This window comes from Pararge aegeria, chromosome 2, assembly GCF_905163445.1.
Source record: "Pararge aegeria chromosome 2, ilParAegt1.1, whole genome shotgun sequence".
Lineage (NCBI taxonomy): Eukaryota > Metazoa > Arthropoda > Insecta > Lepidoptera > Nymphalidae > Pararge > Pararge aegeria.
This window is the reverse complement of record NC_053181.1, coordinates 14,595,056-14,612,791: the sequence shown is the minus strand read 5'-3', so window position 1 is coordinate 14,612,791 and position 17,736 is coordinate 14,595,056.

The window sequence follows — 17,736 nt, the reverse complement described above, 5'->3', positions numbered from 1 at the left end:
TTTTTAAATATTATAGATACATTTTAATGGCTATGTAAAAGTAATATTTAATTGATAAACTTAATAATATGATTTATAAATATTATTTACACAATAACAACATACTTTGATGATTTGTAATGAAATAGTAAGATTATTGACAGCTGTCAATAATCTTACTCATTCAACGATATAAAAAGGCAGAGCTCGAATGTAAGGGGATCATTTGTGTTTTGAATTTTGAAGTGAAATAAGTCTATTGCGAGGGTCTTTACTATCTTGTTCTGCCGCTATTTTCTAATACTAAAAATTGTAGGTTAAAAATATAACATGACTAGAAATTAATTATAATAACTATAGGGTAATATAGCACAGAGCTTCTCAATGAACAGCATGAATTAAGTGAACAAAAATTCACTTCATGAATGCAGTAATAAGTGGTAAACATAACGCTCTTCAGAAGTCAATTTTGTTCTTTTAAAGTCCGATTATACGAGTAAAGTAGCTACCGGAAGCTTTCACAAACATTTTCAGTCGCAGCCTTGTCGCCGCCAATTCGAAAATGCAATTTTCTCAATGCAAATCGAACGCCTCAGACAGATTTAATGCCTTTCTGCTCATCATTTCCGGTGAGAGTTGAGGGTAGCCGCATTTGTGGGAAACGGAGGATATTTGGCAAATTGTCCTAGGTACTTAGCTGTCTAGACGAGTTTGGCGTTACGAAGTTAAAGAATATTCAAAAAGGTATATTCATTAGCAGGTAGGTATTCATTCAATGCCTTCAATAGAGATATAATCGAATCTTACATTTACCATTTATTTTTTTCAGGCTCATAAGGTACCAAAAAACGACAAAAACTATAATGTGTTTAATTTACCGCAAATAATAGATATTATTAAAACATAACGTTCTCATCTTTTGTATCTTTTGACCCGTATTTCAGTTTTTTTTTGAACACTTTTTCTTCTATATTTGTGCCAAAAAGATCAGAGAGGATTGAGACAACATATTTTATACCTACTAATAGCATTCATTACCATCATCGCTCGAGATTCTTATAATTCTTGAGTCCAGCGACTTCCTTCTGCTACTGTTGTAGATTTTTCAGCCAGGATTCCGCCTTAGTTCAGGCCTACGCTTGCCTTTTATCTTGCCTTGTATAATGAGTTGGAGTCGTACAATGGACTGTGCATTATTAAAATATACATTATAAATTATACAATTTATTTCATTTATTCAAGTTGTTGTAAAGGCAATATATTACGAAATTCGCGTGTCACTGAACAATTTTGAATTAATCGTAGGTACTTGTCGTAGGTACTTGGCAACAAAGTATTATAAATTTTATATGAGTGACAAATTTGAAGTTTTGTTAATTAAGATGCTAAAGGCACGGAATCTGCATGTGTGATGAGCATCAGAAGATAAGTTTGTAATAACTGTTAGTCATTGTCCTGAAAACCTATAGGGCTGATTGTTATGTGATTTCTTAAATTACGAATTATCGACTGAACTAATAAATGATAACCATGAAATAAAACAGTTTGAGTGGAATCAGTCAATCAATCAGTGGAATCAGTTTAACCCAGCCAAAAAGTAAAACTAGCATATTATACACTCGAGTATATACAGTGTATTTGTGTATATATACGTATACATCACCATAGGCTACACGTCGTAAGCTGGCGTAAACGCGGCGGCCCAACGGATGTACCGATGTGGATTTTTTTTCCCCTGTAATATGAATATTAGTCGGGAGTATTCTTTGCTATATTTAATGATAATAAGTCCAAGATGGCCGTCGCTAGAAAATGGTGGTTTACATATTTTTCCACAACTCACTCAATATGGGTTTCAAATTAAAGGGCTTAACTAGTCAAATAATGTACACTATATTGAAAGACTGGGGTTTTTTAAATTTTAAATTTTTAAAAACGCTCGTCTGTGCTGTTAGGAAGAAACTTAATGACACAATTTGTTAAATTCTCATAATTTGACAAAAATAATGAACCTGTTACATATACCGCAATAGAAATGGGTTGGGGAAAAAATTGATAATGCAAAAGACAGCCTAATAATAAACTGGCAATATCAGATGCAAATCAGATATTGCAGGTGCGGCTTTCCAGGTAGGATGGTAACTACTGACTAAAGTCTACAACAGAAGACCAGGTTTGAGACAGTTAAGATAAACTAAAAATTTTGAGATTGACATTTCTAAGAAATAATCTGAAAAGAGTTTTTCTTGTAGCCATATTTAGGTACATATAGAGGGGCTTTTGTCCGAAAGTTATGTTCACGAGGTGATTTACGATACGATTCCCCAAAGAGCTAAATTATGCGAATATGTGGGGTCGGACTAGATATATTTCATGTCTAATAAAACAGTTTTTCACTGTTACATGGATATTATATTCTCTAAATAGATATAAATAAGAAAAAAACTAAAAAAAGCTTAGTGTAGAGTAGGCATAGGTAGGCATGGAGTCTTGATCTTTCAAAATTTGTTAAATACTCATAATTTGGCTAAAAACCTGTAACAAATACGGCAATACACATGTCCTACAAATGAAGTTCGAAAGCTGCTTTGTGAAAAAATTACAAATAAAAATGCATCCATACTCATATTAAAACCCCCGTTTTACCCCGTGTACCAGCACAAATCTTGAGGAAATTTGGCACATTTTTAGCTAGGAACATTGCACTGCATCAATGGCTGCATGAGGATTCTGTATGCTATTAATTCAATGATCGGGAAAACTTTAAGAAACCGTAAAAATAATTAATAGTTTCGATTTAAGTTGCATAGGAGATCAATTTTATGGTACCTATAAATTTGAGATTAATTTGATCGTAACTTTATTTTTATATTTAGGTGTAGTAGTATATAAAGTATATATACACAGGGATTCAGAAGGAACACCGTAATCATTGCAGATACAGAAACCATAAAATAAGGCAGTGTTCAATGCAAACCAAAACGTCTACTCTACTCACCGTTTAACTGAAATACTCGAGTATATTCGATCGAATGACATCAAAATGGAATAGAATATAAAATACGAGGAGTCCTAGAAACGATACGATATTGCAATTTGTAACAACCAACGTCATTTGTCAATAGCGACGACATGGTGTCCTTTTAGAGGTCGGGTATAGAAAGGGTATAACGGGACTATTTTTACAACGTCCGTTTATTTTCCTGTTGAGAAGGAAGGCAGAGAATAATGCGCATAATTTGATACAAAGTATATATTGCTATAAAATATAATGTACTGTCTTTACAAATAAAAGTTGTTTGTTTTGCGCCCATGGGTTCTCAAGACATCCGTTGTTCGTCCGTCTGATTGAGCTGAAACTTGACAGAAATCGCCTTGCATCCTGAAAACGGTTATTAATAAGGATAACTTCATTATAAAATTTCTGCGGGAACAAAAGAAGTAGTAAGAAAAAACCAAAAAAACAAAATATACATTTTGCCAAACATTCAAAATTCATTTATTTCAAGTAGGCCTAATTTATAAGCACTTTTAAAACGTCAAGTCAGTATTTTTGTATTGACTCTACCACTGGTTCGGAAGGCAGATTCCAATACCAATGAAACCAAGTATGGCACAACCTAGAGAAAGGTGCCAGTTCAGCATTATGCTGCATGCGCCAGCACTGATTTTCAGTTGGCACCTTGTACTAGCTGGGGTTTTAGCCGGTACGAGTCCGACATAATCACCGTGTATCCCCGTGGCGCAGTGGTGCCAATGAGGATTTCCCCACGTAAAAAAAAAAAAGGTGATACCACAGAAATGCGTAGGTAGCCATCCACTGACCGCATTTAAATATTTTAATTCACTAATGTACTAAAATAAAGTTTATAGAAGTAACAAACGAAAACATACAAAAAAAGATATCGTTTCATCGGAATGAACTGAATGACACGGGGAAATCATGCAGTCTGTATCAATATATTTTTACATACAAACATATATATTCTTCATAATAAATTTCAAGACTTATGTGATCCAGCGATGTGAATTACAGCCTTTCTCGATGTCTTCTTTATCGAGGTCTAGCATAGGGATGTTATTACCTATTATACCAGCTACTGCCAGGAGATTTTAGTGTTTCGATACGATGCCGCGTCAAAGGAGATTATCCAGTTAATGCCTATCCAATATCGGTTGGAATCGTATTTTTTTTTTTTGGAGGCTGAAGCGCTTTTTTGGTATATATCTATTTCGAAACACCATATTATTGTTAACTATAGCTAATGCAAATAAATAAAATTGACTTGTTTCTGTCTTAACAGTCTCTTGTTTTAAGCTCGTAATATGCGTATTTGAACGTAATCAAAGCTAAAGATACAAAATCCAAACCAAGTCAACCTTACGTAAATTAGTTCGGTCTACCTTTCGGGAGTATTGTCTTTGAATCCCTAACTCTTCGGAACTATGTGCGTTTTTAATGTAAGTAATGAAAATAAAACGCTCTTTAACCGAGAAGGACAAAATCGTAAGGTAATCTGCCTGGGAGTTTTCATAACATACTCAAAGGCGTTTGGAGTCTACCAATTCGGCCAGGTATTGGGTTAGTGACGATTATGACTACTGGATAACTAGTGATCTAAAACATTTTTACCGCCGGTAAGACACAACTGAATTTAACCAATATTCATATTTGAGCTACTCGAGCTAGAGTATCACGATTATTTCTTCCAACGACTGGCCACAATGTTATTTCCAGTCTTTGTTGAGATGCTTTTGGGTAAAATTCAAGCTCATGGCATGGCAAGTCTATTACCGCAATAAACTCGCTCGTGGTTGTGCAGCGTTAGAAAGAAGAGTTTGCAGGAAATCTCCTACCTACTTACGTCATTTTAAAGTCATTTCAAAGTAGGTGAAACACACACAACTAGGGTTATAAGTTACAATATTATAATGAAAATACAGTAACATGAGTACGGCTCTGTCAGCTGTTTCGACTTTAAAGTAGTTTTAACATACTACGATACGTTTTTTTGGCTAGTGCAAAGCGTAATGGTCGAACAGATAACATAAATAATGGGAAAAAACTTAAGCTCGTAAAGTGAACCATACGTAAAACGTTTTACTCGGTTTCCAAGCGGTAAAATGCATTTAGATTAAAAGAAATGTGTTTTCCGAATGTGTTTTTTTGGTTTTTCCACTTGCCACCCACATTTTAGTGTAAGAAAGGTTTAAGTGTGATTTAGTTTCGCTAACAGCGCATGCTAAGGAATTTTTCCACCAAAGCTTTGCTAGAAATGTTTTTCAAACCTACCAATAGAATAGCTTTAGTTTAGCTAGTTTTTTTCACCGAAAGTGGTCAAAAAATAAGTCTAATAAGGTAGTGATTCATGGAGCGCACTTTTCTGTATACTTCTGTGATCAAATCCGAGATCTCAAGGACCAAGATATAGTAAGAACCTGAACGTATGATTAATTTAAGCTGATATTAAGCGATGCACATTTCTTTTAGAACTGAGACGTTCTAGACCCACGGTCAGATAGCGCCACGGAAATGGGAGCATTACTACGTAAGTAAACCCCCTCCCTTCCCAATAGATGGAGAGACGATAACCAACTAGTTGCGGGAAGCCGTTGAACACTCTAACTCTTTGACAGTTAGAGCATTTAGAAATCCTTACAATTTCTTGTCTGTTTCAGCGGATATCCTCTGACAGAGTCGCAGTCTTGCGTTTCGTGACTCTGTCGTGAGGCAGCGAGTAGGAATAGGAACACCATGGAATTTTAATGGTTAAAAGTTTATTTTAACGCGAAATATTAAAGCATAATTTCAGATGCATGTTTTCAAACAGCTCTTGCCTTTTATTTGCTAAAAAATATTTTTTATGCGTTGTTTACGGTGCCCCCCGATGCCCTAAGCAATTGCTTTGCTTTCTAATGGACTAATCCGGAACATAATCAGTCAGACGTATGTATAATCACTTGAGCCACTAGTAGAAATTCATAGGTATACCTAACAGCATAGCCTAGCTTACTCGCTTGATTTATTTGCATGGATACGTAATATATCTCATGTGCACACTTTGCTTTGATAGAAAACGCAAGTATACTTTTACAGCTTAGCTAGATATTATACATACATCACCCAGCTTTGCTACATTGTATCCATGTACCGCCCACCTTCACGCACAGATTTAGTGGAAGGTGACCCTTAAAAGTAAAGATTTAAATTAACATTTTATCCATCCATCTTTACAACTACCAATTTGATACATTTTCTTATTCATTCGATTTTGGTAGTTTTCCAATTGTTGAGGAAGGCTTTAGGTTTTTAACATCACTTGCTATTTAGCTTTGCCGATTTGGGGTAGGAGAATGAGCAGGCGATGCAACGCAATAGACCGTAGAAAGAAAGTTTTTTTATATTTGTCAGAAATTTAACACTGCTACGAGTACTTTATATATAAAGATTAATACGTTATAGCCTAACTAACGGCTAGCTATTACGCATTAAGCTTTAAAGCTTGGCAACCAAATCTGACTCTTAATTGGTCGGCTTTATTTAATAATATGAAAACGGATTGTAACGTTTTAAGTTCTAACACTGAAAGTATGCACGTATGCCACTTACCGGTCGATGCAGGATTCTCCTATTTGAGATACCCCGCTCCTGGCTCCATAGGTCTCATCGGTGGTTTCAAGTATAGATGCTGGGAGCGATAGTCGAAGATAGTGGATGATAAGAAAGTGTTGAAGTCCCGAATTAACAAGGACGTGCGCGCCGCGTCGCGTTGTACGTTAGCGAGAAACGTCCGAAAGCGAAAAAGATATTTGAAAGTTGATTGGTAGGCGGCGCTAGCGAACGTTTGGAATCGTGATATTTACATTCCTTTTCAGTGTTAGGTAATAAGATAGAAAATAATAAATTAATATAAATAAAATAAAAATAAAGTATTTATGCTGCACTTTGGAAACGTTTGATATACGGAACATGCCGCCGATCTTAAAATAACCAGCTTATTTTAAAAGGAAATAAACAATACACTTAACACTATCCTAATTTGAAAGAAAGTATGAGATAAGAAATTGATAGTTAATCTATGGGCAAGGGATAGACCTTGACCACAGCTTGTTTGGTAAAAGTGTTACCTATGCGGACAGTGACGACGCGGGTAACCCCATCAGCGCCTGGGTGCAGTTGATGCACGCTTGCCAGACGCCATTGAAGCGGCGGTAGTGTGTTGTCGATCAACACGACTACAGAACCCTCGCGGAGGGATGTGTTACTGTTATCGTGAAACCATTTATAATTTTTACTTTAACATCAATGAAATCCAATCATTTTGAAATTCCCTTTTTATTTCATAAAAAATTATTTTAGTCATATTGAATATGAATCAACTATCTATCTAAAAAAAAATCTAACGAAAGCTAAGAACTATATAAAGCGAAAAACTAATCGCTGTCGGATTTACAAAACTGGTTTTAAAAATTTATTCAGATATAGAATCTGAATAATTTATTCAGACTCTATCTGTACTTTTGAACTTTTCAAGCAAAATATACGATCCAGTTAGAACAAATTCGCTTTACATTGTATTGCTTTTCAAAAGTTAAATGAAACGATGGAAACAAAAGTATAAATAAAACGAAAATTGGAAGCAGTGTTGGCACAAAGTTTTCCAAATTGTTTTAAAATTGTTACAGTAGTAATCGTACAAAGCTAAATTTTTCACGTTGATTGGTTTGTTTAGCAATGATTGCTAACTGCAGGCACGCAAAACCTAAATATCCGACAACATGTTTCACTTTCACTTGATCTAGCCATAATTAATGTTTTTTTTAGTCCCCTACCTACATACAGCGGCCTACAATGTTCAGTTAATTAAACGACTTACAAAAAAGGAGGATGTTCTCAATTCGTCTATATTTTTTATGTTTGTTAGCTCCGAACTCTGTCATTTATAAACCGAGTTGAACAATTAATCTTTTATTTGAGACGGTATACTTCCCATGTTGTCTCATTTTCATCAAGTCTGTTGAAGGGACCCTGGAGAAATTGAGGACTGAACTGTTCAATATGATATTTGAAATTTTTTTCATGTAACTTGAGCTTTTGCTATCGAAATTCATTTGGCCAAGTAAAACTAATGATGATTGCTATCGAAATTCATTTGGCCAAGTAAAACTGATGATGAAGACCAAGGATGACCACGGGAACTACACAATAATAAGTATTACACTGGTTGCGTTTCGATTATGGTATACAATTCATACTCGTCACAAAAAAGGACCTGGTGGTGGAGTGCCGGGAGAACTCCTCAAGCATTAACGCTCCGGCTTCGGGAAAAGCAATATGTTGTAGAAAGTTATGAGCAGTTGACATTCAGCTATTATAACTTAGATATTTGATTGCAAACCAATCAACTTGGTTTGACGGCTGACTGGCGCACTGGGCGGCGAACCTGCTTTCTGAGTCGTGGCCGTGGGTTCGATTCCCACAATTTCCCAAAAAATGTTTGTGTGATGAACACGAATGTTTTTCAGTGCTGGGTATTTATCTGTATATTATAAGTATTTATGTGTATTATAATCATAAAAAAAATATTCATCAGCTATCTTAGTACCCATAACACAAGCTACGCTTACTTTTGGCCTAGATGGCGATGTGTGTATTTTCGTAGTATATATATTTATTTATTTAAAAAAAAAATAAAAAAAAAAAAAAATAAAGAAAAAAAAAACTAAAAGCGGGAACAAAACTGGTTTTGTACTGTTTTTCTTTTGAACTGTCGGTTTATTTTTGTAATTTTTTTTTACAATATTAAATATATGCTTGTAATACATTAGATGTGTTTTCAGTTGCTTTATTTTATTACACTACAAGTTAGCCCTTATTACTTGGGGTTCAGTATTAAGCCTTGATTATACATTCGTGTCTTGGAAAGTTCATTGAACCGTCAGTCCTAATCATCATAGAAAAACTTCTAACAAAACTTAGTTAAGGTACATCAGAGGTTGCGTGGGATGAAAATGCCTAATGGAATAAAGTTCGCCTTTATACTGTTTTTACTGTTATATTATGCAATAAAGAAGAATTCAAGTAAACAAATGAACAATAAGTTTGACGGTTGACTTGGCCGCTCACCACTGTGGTGAGCGCTGTGGTTTTAAGTGGGAGGTCCTGGGGCGATCCCTGCAGGGGAAATTTTGAGAATTTATAATTTCTGAATTTTCTCTGGTGTGGTGGTGGGAGGCATCTGCCGTGGCTTTGTAGGTAGGTTATATACCAGCCTACCGACAAAGACGCGCCGCTTAACGATTTAGCGTTCCGGTACGATGTCGTGTAGAAACCGATTAGGGGTAAAGGTTTAATACAACTGCCATACCCCTAACAGGTTAGCCCGTTACCTTAGACTGCATCATCACTTACCAGCAGGTGAGACCAGTCAAGGAATAACTTGTAGTGAATAATTAAAAAATTAATACAGTAATTGAGCCCGCAAACCCGCGTATGCCCCACGAGAAGACCCCAGTACCCAGCAGTTGGGTATTAACGAGGCATACAATGTGGATCATCATCATCGTTATTAACCCGTTACGGGTCCACTACAGGGTAACAGGTCTCCTCTTGGAATGAGAAGGGCTTAGGCCGTACGCTAGCCAAGTGCGGATTGGTAGACTCTACTCAACTTTGAATACATCTCTGGGAATTCTCAGGCATGCTCACAATTTGATCGCTATGTTTCCTTTCACCGGTGAAGCTAGTGATATTGCACGCCTTATAAGCGAAGCGTTGAGGTGGGTATGACTGTTAGTTTACGCACACCGAGTGATTCTCCAACTTAAAATGTCACTTTTTCTATTCTTTATTGCTTTTATAAGTGAATATAAATACAAAAATGTTGTGAAAAAACACTATTTCTTACACTCATGATACTTTTAAATCACTTTTTATTATTTAAACTATTTTTTTTTTTATTTCTGTCTTGGACGTCCGTGTGTCTGTATGTGCGGATCCCGTACCTTGTGGTCACGATAAAGAGCGAAATACTTCACTTATCGTGTTTTTTTTTATAATCTTCAGTATTTTGAGGAATAGAAGCCTATTACTTTTCACGATATAATTAGATGTAGTTTAATTCTTATTTACAAATAATCTCAATTTTATTGTAATGAATAAGATTATGAGGCGTGCACTTTTGGATTTTAAAACTATTGAAGTGCTTTACACGCACATAAGGAGTACTGGTTATCGAGCTTTGTCCCCCGAAAAGGAAGCCGAAGATATATATCCATTAATATATCACCACTATGTGGTGGTGGTGTGATGTACGATTAATATTTACCAGTACCTTACAACCAACCAGATAGAACTAGAATGCAAAATTGTTGTTGCAAAATGTTTGTTACAATTTAATTAGAACAATAAAAAAAAAGAATAGCCTGAAAAATATGCTGCGGGTACTAAAATTCCTAAAGTAAACGTAGCTATTTAAGTACAGCGTTATTAGATGGAAAAGAGGTCAACTGAAGGTAAGGTTTCTTTACGAGCAGTCAACTCTGATGAGGAATACAAAGTTTCGCGGAGAGAGATTTATCTGAGCTCAAACGAAAATTTGTTTTTTGGTTTCGTTAATTACAAACGGTTTTTTAAAAGTTAACTTTTTACAAAATAAATGCATTATCAAAATTAAGCTTAATTTGCTATACTCCGAATCTCCGACTCCGGATCTGTGTGGTGTAATTTATAATTTCTTCAATCCTTATACTCCACACCAAACAGATCTTCGGCAATATACCTACCCTCTACGCACGTTTCGCCCTGAAACCGGAGCATCTTCAGGAGATGTTGACTTTACTAGTACTTTACGTTTTTTCGCGGAGTATAGCAAATTAAGATTAATTTTGATAATATATCATGGATTTCCGCAAAGTAACGCCTGCTTCTATCCAAAATGAATGCATACTTGTGTTTTATAAAATATTTTTTTTTCTTAATTACATTTAACGTTGGACATGAAATATTATGCATAAAAGAATTCAGCTCAAGAATTCAATATTCATATTATTTACTGGAAAATAATATTATTTCATAACCTACATGGATGTAAATATATGATGAACCAACTGGCTACCAACTACAAGTGGTTTAAAATTCTTAAGAACTTGAGAATCTATTCTTAGAGCGACTGTTTGTGATTACAAACCTAATTTACCTGAAAGTAGTCTAATCTGATGCTGCGTGAAAATGAATGTTAAATAAGGTGATTTACGGATGTCGATACCATAAGAACCAACCGCAAAAGAAAATAATTTTAAACAAGCTTTTAATGATAATCAGAGTGTAAATAGATACACAGAATATTTTATATATAGATATTGTCCAGGGATTTTGTAAATAACGTGGAATGCTTCCTGTATGATATTGGTAGAAGTGGTAGAACATGAGGCCTGGGCAATGTACTCTATTTTTCCTAACTTGGTTTCCGAAGGGAAACTCCTTTTGAGTTTTCTTCTTATTAGAAGAAGTGTGGTAGGTACCTCCTGGCATATATCTTTATGTATATATTTCTTGTGTGCGTGCGTATGTCACTGAACTCCGCCTAAACGGCTGCACCGATTTGAAGCAATTTTTGGTATGCGTTTGGGTGGCATCCTGGATGGTTTAGACCGCTTATTCACAAATCAGTCCGACAGATGGCGCTGGGGTCCGCTAGTTTATTGTAAAAATCTATTCAAGAGGATTTTATATTATTTACATACCTAATTGTGTTTTTGCTAAGTAAGTTCTAGAAACTTTGGGAAATCGTTCCGGTGAAGTTAGCAGCAGAGTTTTTAGAGTTTTACCAAGTGTAAAATGTAACGGTCGAGCGAGCGGCGTAAATAACAGATGAAAAAGGGTGAGCAAGAAAAACTTCCACCGTACTTTAGTAGAAAATGTAATTTTGAAATCTCTTTCAACTTTTATTTGATTTTAATTGAGTTTACTTATAATAAAGTGAGAGCTTTTATAATTATTTCGTAAATTAAAGAATTTAAAGTTGTCAGATATTCTAAAACTGTTACTGTGTTCCCAAATTATAGCCGACTACCTGAAGCCCGTAATTTCACTCACGTGGAATTTCAGTTCCACCAAGGCGTATCCTACATCCTGCTGGTATTAATACTACAATACCTTATCTCTGCGTAAGTTTCTTTTGATAAATATAATGAAATTCACATCCGAAGAGTTGTCAAACCCAATTTACTCAACTCCTTAAGAGGATTATTTATCATCATTTGTGAAGTGTGTACTTGAACTAAAAAGACAGAATTTATGATAAAAATAACTAATAACCTAACCTAAATTATAAAAATGTTGTCCTCTCCTACCGGATATCCTATTTTTGGGCTTTCTTATTTTTTTTACAACATTTTAAGTCTTTGGGCAGAGACTCAAGCTACCTAAGCTAGGCTCTGAAGATACCATCTACCAACAAAGCTAAACATTCAAGCTATTGAACGTTCGGAACGTTTATTTTCGGGTGCTCATGCTAAGTAGAACATTATTAAGTTTTTAAAAAAATGCCATACCTTCTAGTTAAGCGAGTTACTATATAATCCTGCATGTTTACAATCAGGTTAGATTACAGTTCCACTTGTAATATAATGGCATGGAAATGTTTTTTGAAGATGCAAGACGGTTGCAAACTATAGAGGTGTGGTAAATACGGATTTTTTTAATGATTTTATTTCACTACAAGTTAGCCCTTGTCTGCAATCTCACCTGCTGGTACGTAATGATGCAGTCTAAGATCATAACGGGATAACCTGTTAGGGTTAGGGCAGTTATAATAAACCCACACGCGGCTTAGCGGAACTATAATACTGCAATAATATCATAATTCAAGAACTTGCTCTAAAACCCTCAAACTTTAATAAATACATTTAGATAATACACAGACTGTTAGTAGTAGTAAAGCTTTTTGTGACAATCCTCGTCCGAGAGAGTTGATATAATCTCTTTTACAGTAAACTTCGATAAAAATGTTGTGCGAGCGAACTTCCTCAAAAACACAACAATTACCATATTTTGTCCAACAGAGGCGGTTCTCTCGTTATGAACAACCTTTTATTTCTTTTATACAAAATACCTATAGGTTTCGTGTTCAATATCTAAAATTGGAAAATACGATAAACAAAAGTGGGTTATTGTCGGCTCACGTTCAGCCAGTTTTTTGTATGCTCTTCCTCAATAAAAAATTCAATAATCCCGCGATGTGGTGAATAAAGTACCTAGCCGAATTTGAATTGGCAAGTTCAAGCCCATACATATTCAGTTAGAGGAAGCGACGCAGTGCGCAAAACTTTTGGCACTCTCGCTTGCATACAAAAAATGAAAGTGGCTTGCGACGGTTGAAATGGCGCATTTCTCTCGCTGATCTTAACTTGACCCACATATTATGCTAATAACTTAACTTTTTGAATATACAGTTGATTCTGTCAAGTACCATCATGTAAGCTTTGGCACCTTTATATATAACTTGCTGCAGCTCGCGACTTCGTCCGCCTTGAATTATTAATTTCCTAACCAAAGATAGTTTGTAAGTAGTTTTTGCCTATCTCCAGTAGTTTTAATACGGTAACTACTCGTACTTCGATAGATACCAATCAATTCCATATTATGGAATTGACATAAATAATGTCCAGTCCAGTCCTCCAATTTTATCCCTATAGATTGAGTTACCAAATGACACCGAAATACTTTTATGATTTTTAATATACTCTTTAGATTTGGAATTAACAGGGATATCCGGACCTACAATGTTCCAACGCATAGCCTGACTGAAACCTTTCTGTCAGTTCTACCTATCCTCCTCAATAGCTCACCCGGGCGACGTGCGCTATGTGAACATATTTTGTCAAAACTACGATCCTACACTGAGAAAAGTAATGGCAATCCCAGGTGGTGGACGCGACCGAACACAGATAACTGATGGTACGTCCTAATGGCTATTTTTGGCCTGTTTCCTTACATGATCAGTACAGACCACCGCAACGAAGAGCCGCTGTCCTTGATAGTTTTGACATCCGATCCGGCATCCCTGAACCCAGAAAGGCTCGAGTATATTTTAATAAATCGCTCCGAATGAAAAATGTTCTGACACATAACCTGACTGAAACCTTTCTGTCAGTTCTACATGATTATTTGACGTTATTTGTATCAAGTGCATTATGTATAATTGCTGTATAGCGTCTTCATCTGAGATGTATAAACTGTGAAAACTGCAAAACTTAACTGATCACTGGTGGCAAGTTCTCTGAGGTGTATGCCAGATGACACACGCAACTGAACCATATAAACAGACAACTGATAGAAGGTCCTTGATGATTTCTCCTTCTTCTCTCTCTTGCCTTGTTTCCGTGCATGGCCATGGCAGACCATCTATTGTACGTTGAACTGCTGTTCTTGGTAGCTATGACAAACGATCCAGCACCCTAGGCCCCAGGAAGGCTCTGGCGTTGATACACCTGAACAGTAAGCTATTTTATACAGTGCTATTGTATAAGTTTTTATTTCCCCATAAGTCGTCTCCATGGACTTGTAAACCACGGTTTCAAAGCAGTGGTTGTATTAATTTAGAATGGGGTAGAGAGATTGGCGCCTTCTTCAATTATTGCATCATATTATTGTCCAGGTGTTCCAATTCCGAGTGTGTATGCATGTATAATGTATATGTAAGACTTATTAAAAAGTGAAACCAAAAAAGTAATTTATTTCAAGTATGCCTGATATAAGCACTTGTGAAACGTCAAGTCCATCTGTTTGTAGTGGCTCTACCACCGGTTTGAAAGGCACATTCTACCAAGAACCAACCAGCAAGAATTTCATCAAGAAGTTTACATTTATATAGATATATATATATATATATATATATATCTATATATATCTTGCGAAAAATGAAGCGGTTTTCTTCCATGCAAAAATTCATAGATTATATCGTTACCTCGCTGCAATTACACATTTATTTTAAAACATTTTTGAAGCTTATGCATTAGTGGAAGGAATCGTGTTACAAAAATATTTACTCATCCTCAAAATGACTTCTATCGATTTCACAAATGAAATGCTGTGGTCAATAATTTGTGACCATTAATAGTAAGTAATTTTTTTTAATCCACATAAAATACCTCTAAAAGCGTTTTTCTTAGCGCAGTAACTTTCGCATGTATGATATTAAATCGTTTTTAATAATGGTATTGACGAACCAAAAAGATGGCGCACCTGATGGTACCTAAGCCTATAATATAATCCTACCGTTCCGTATCCAATCAAAACCGTAGGTCTTAAGTCTCATGTGACTGTCATAACACCGACAACCCCAACTTTTAGACCAGAACATAGCACTTCTGCTAAAGGACAGCAATGCTGCGAAAAGCTCTAATACTACTAGCAATTTTCTTTACTGTGTGTAGACTCCAAACGATAAAATCTCCAAATCTAGAAATTCAATCCTCTCTCATTTCAACGGGATTACGCAAAATAGCAACTCATTCTTTGTTGTTCATCAAACGCTACTCCCACGTTTTATGACAAAAAATGCTCCCGGATATTTTCTCACATTTAGAGAATCAGTTCTTAAAATAGAAAAGAGAAAAATCAGAGATTTTATGAAAAAAAAAATTACCCAAAACTACTTAAAATGTAGGTTATACAACAGCATTAAACAATCCATTTCATCCGAGATATCCCCAGAGTCGATTGGGAAGGCAGATATTTAAGTAAAGGACACAATGGGTTTTATGACTGAGTTACACACTGCTTTTCACTACGATTTAATTATATTAAATAATAAACAAATTTTGTTAGCAACTATCGTAAGTTTGGTAATTTCATCATTCCAGTAAGTCTGTAAAAAGTAAAAGAAATAGTTTTTAAAGTGTGAACTTCCTTAGGCGCGGGGCAACGTTGTTTTTGGGTAAACAAAGATCACAAAACTTGATCGTCTTCACCGAACGCTTTCCAAGAGTTATATATGTACTGTGTATATGTACATAGATATAGTTTTCACTTCTATCGGCACTCCCTCAAGTCTGACCCGCATGTTTATTTGAATTCATACAGTTCATTAAATAGTTCAGTTACAAGTTTGATTTTGACACTATCATTAAAAAAAATAAGCTCCAAAATCCTAAAAACATCTATTATTAGTAATTTTTGTTTTTCATACATTCCAGTATATACTCCTGTGAACATCCTGCAAATAGATCGTAAATCAAATAAGACATAAAATAAAAATTTTGTTAAAAGAATATTAAAAAAAACACTGTTCACTCACAAAATATAAAAAAATCCACCGGGGGAAAATTTTAAACTATGTCACACCCGCTTCAAATATTTACGTTTTACGTGAATTCATTCACAAGTATGCCGTTCGTTTAAACGAAAATTTCTGTTTAAAAATGAAACATTTTCATCTGAATCATTTTATTTTATTCAAGCAACTTCAACTTTTGCTAAAAATTTTCGAATAGATCCCCGTGGGATATCATTAAAGTTTAACTACAATGTTAGTAGGAAATTTTAATCCGGAAAACATTTTGCCGCAGCCATTAACCAAGTTTTCAAGGCCGAGTTAAAAACTGTACGTTCTTGTAACACTAATGGAGTAAGTTCCTTTGTATCCTACTTTTTAAGTTTATTTTTGTTGTGTGCATTGTTTTTTTTTTTTTACTATTTGTAGTTTACAAATAAAGTGTATAAATAAATAAATAAATAAAATAAGTTGTGCTGTAAATTCGCTCAGAAGTCTGTAACAAATTTTCCGCAGTACGACTTGCTTAGACACCCGGCTTTTACTACCACGACGTCCGTAGTGAAAGTTGTCTTCATTTCAGCATATTTACATACCATTATCATTTTACCGTAAGGACGATGCCTAACGGTAAAGATCTGCAACGTTACTATGATAATTAATAGATATCCCATGAATTGCATCGTAATGTTAATCATATTCAGTCTTTTATAGTTTTACTACTTGGTACCAAGTTCTGTACCCAGCTACCTGCTGTTGCAATGCCGTTTAAAGAGCTACCTGTTAAAAAAGTTCCTTTAAATCTAGAGTGGATAGGCATTTTGCTTCCTCGTTTCTGCTACACACTGGTACGATCTGGGATAGAATTGTCACTTCCACTTTACTCGCCAAGTGGCAGTTAATAATAATGACATAATTTTCATCTTCAGCCTATTAAATTCTACATAGATACAAAAGGTACATTTTTCTTTACCCAGCTACCTGCTGGTCCAATGATATTAAGAGTGTTACCAGTAAAAAGGGTGCCTTTAAATCAAGAGTGGACTTTCTACGGAGAGGTAGTGAAATCAATCTTTCTTTCAGCACTTCGGCGGTTTAACAACATAAATACCATTATATTTTATTTATTTATTTTTATTTATACACTTTATTTGTAAACTAAAAATAGTAAAAAAAAAAACAATGCACACAACAAAAATAAACTTAAAAAGTAGGATACAAAGGGCGGCCTTATCGCTTAGTAGCGATCTCTTCCAGGCAACCTTAGGATTAGGAAAACCAAGGGAAACCGATTGGTGGGGTGTATTATTATTATATACATACTTACGAACAATTACACACTAATACTTATCAAGATTACACACATAAAATATTAATAATAATAAATATAAAAAAATAATAAACTAATATATACTAAAACATACTTAAATATGAGTAAGAGTTAATCACTGTCGTCTTTATTGTTCAAGATAATGGGCTT